This window comes from Sinocyclocheilus rhinocerous, unplaced genomic scaffold, assembly GCF_001515625.1.
Source record: "Sinocyclocheilus rhinocerous isolate Xijiao unplaced genomic scaffold, SAMN03320098_v1.1 scaffold502, whole genome shotgun sequence".
NCBI lineage: Eukaryota > Metazoa > Chordata > Actinopteri > Cypriniformes > Cyprinidae > Sinocyclocheilus > Sinocyclocheilus rhinocerous.
In genome coordinates, this window is record NW_015641028.1 from 24204 (window position 1) to 27064 (window position 2861).

A 2861-nucleotide genomic window follows, 5' to 3' on the forward strand; every position below is an offset into this window, starting at 1 on the left:
AACCCAGCTAACAATTTTTGGTTCCCAGAACGTTCCCGGAACGTTAGTTTTTGGTTCCCAGAACGTTATTTTTTATGGTTTGTTTTTGGTTAGCCAGGAAAGTTTTCTTAACGTTCCCAGAACGTTAGTTTTTGGTTCCCATAACGTTATTCTAACGTTAATCTAACGTTCCCAGAACGTTATTATAATGTTCCCCTAACGTTAGTTTTTGGTTCCCATAACGTTATTATAACGTTCCCCTAACCTCTTTACTCCGATATGATCAACCCGCTGTATGTCAGTAATCATCCAGCACACTCGTGACCCAGTATAGTATAAGCGGCATGGGATTTATCTGTATGGATGCCTAATCAGCAGGGGTGTGGACTCAAGTCACTTGACTCGAGACTTGACTCGGACTCGAGTCCCAAATTTGATGACTTGCGACTCGACTCGACATAATTAAAGAAGACTTGAGACTCGACTTAGACTTTGACAGCAAGGACTCGAGACTCGACTTGGACTTGAGCCCTGTGACTCGGAAAGACTTTATGATCAGATCAAAGTCGTTATAGAGGCGTCCCTGTAGTGTTGCGCTTGACTGGCAATAAGACAGAGACTGCTTCAGGGAGTGCTGGATAGGCTAGTATAAATTACTGGAGTAATAGCATAACTTACGACAAAAGAACAGTAAAGATTCTGATGGTATTGAAGGAGATCCAATAATAATTGAATATATATTTACAGTAGTAACAGCAAATGATATTTTATTATATGATATGATTAATATCATGTTTTTAAATATGATGATTTCATTCTAAACATGGTGATTATCTCTAATATGGACACCCAACATAATATATGATATTTACCATCTGAATCTAACCATGTCATGTCAACAAATGGAAAAGTCAGCCATCTATTAATTATCATGTTAATTACTGTGCGCCTTTAGCCCCAACAGCAGGGGGCTAAAATACCACACTTTTGCAAAAAAATAACCTAAAAATAACCATTAGGGATAACTGTGCGCCTTTAGCCCCAACAGCAGGGGGCTAAAATACCATACTTTTACATATTCTTTCGTTATTTAAAAACTGTTGCATTAATTATCTAAAACAACAATGAAAATCATAAAGAAGACCTTTCTCTCAAGATATATGCATTAATTTTAGCGATTCTCATTTGCTACTTAAATCTACAACATTTTTAAAAACATTAAATATTAGATCAAGCAAGCACAGAATCAACTTTGCACTGCTGCGCGCTATCGCGTCAAAGATCAGACAAATATACACGTGCATCTTGAAAAATGGATGTTTCGGAAAGTGCCAAGCCACGTTTTTGTGCCATCTAGTGGTTTAGATGAAAATAATATCAAAGGCGCCTTTTACCCCGGGGCGCCTTTAGCCCCGTTGTACCCTATATATATATATATATATATATACACTCACCGGCCACTTTATTATACACCTGTTCAATTGCTTGGTAACACAAATTGCTAATCAGCCAATCACATGGCAGCAACTCAAAGCATTTAGGCATCTAGATGTGGTGAAGACGACTTGCTGAAGTGCAAATGGGGGGGGCGTGGTGGCTTTGGCGATCGGCGCTCCAGTCAATCTACTCCACAGCCAATCACGGGCCCCCTCCTTGCTCGGGCCCCGGGGCTTCAGCCCCACCTAGCCCAATGGTTAAAACGGCCCTGCCCTAACGTTAGTATTTGGTTCCCAAAAAAATAACCAAACGGGAACAAAAAACTAATGTTAGGGGAACGTTCTGTGTTTGCTATATTGCTGTGTTTGCATATTTTTAATTCTTGTTATTTTCAAAATACTGTTAATTGAAAGGCTTTGTTGTGGAGTGAGGGGAACTAAAATAGCCTAGCTATGTTTACAGCATTTATTATAATGTTTGTAAACATTTCGCGTCGGCATTAGGCCTATTTCTGAATGAAATAATAAAATGCGACTTATACGCGACTTGTTTTTTTTTTCTCTAAAAACACAATTTTTTATACGCGTAGCGTATTTTAACCACGCAGCAAATCTTTTTAAATATTTTGAGAAATTGCTAAAAAAAATAAATAAATGACTCTTTAAACCATTTAACTGATTGTATTAATCGGTCAAAATTCTATACGGTCGGTTAACGGTTAACCGGTTAAAATGAACATCCCTATTTCTGTGTAACACAAAAAGAGGTTATTTCAAATTATATTTACAAAGCTCTACAATGACAGTTTATAGTAACCATGTTTGTCTGTTAGGTCTAAAAGTCGAAACAACAAAAAGGCACCATGAGGTAGTCTATGGTATTCCAATGTGGATCTTCCTCTCCAATGAGCTATTAATTAGAGAACTGCTGCAACCAGATCATTGATTTAGTGGGTTGAACTTGAGAACCAAATCAGTGAATCATCGAATCAAGTTCAACTCACTGACTCAATGAACTAATCACAGCAGCTCTCAAGTCAGCAGCTTACTGAGGAGGGTAAAAATCAGTTAAAATTATTATATTATATTATGTTATTTTATATTTATTTTTAGGAATATATTGTTACAGTATATACATTTGTTTTCCCGCACAAGTCATATAGTTTTGGAACAACACAAGGGTGAACAAATTATGACAGAATATTCATTTTTTCATCACTTTAACAATATTTTTGACAATTCTCCTCACCTCACCAATCATTCATTTCTTTAAAGAGACTGAAGAAGCATATTTACATAATATGGCATCTAATCTTATTATTCACAGACAGAATGCTTATTATTAGAGCAAAATTATGAGGTGTAAGCCAACATCATGAGTATAGTCTCAAGCAGAACATATCCCAAAATGTGAAGATAACAATGTGATGAGAAGCTAAATGTAAA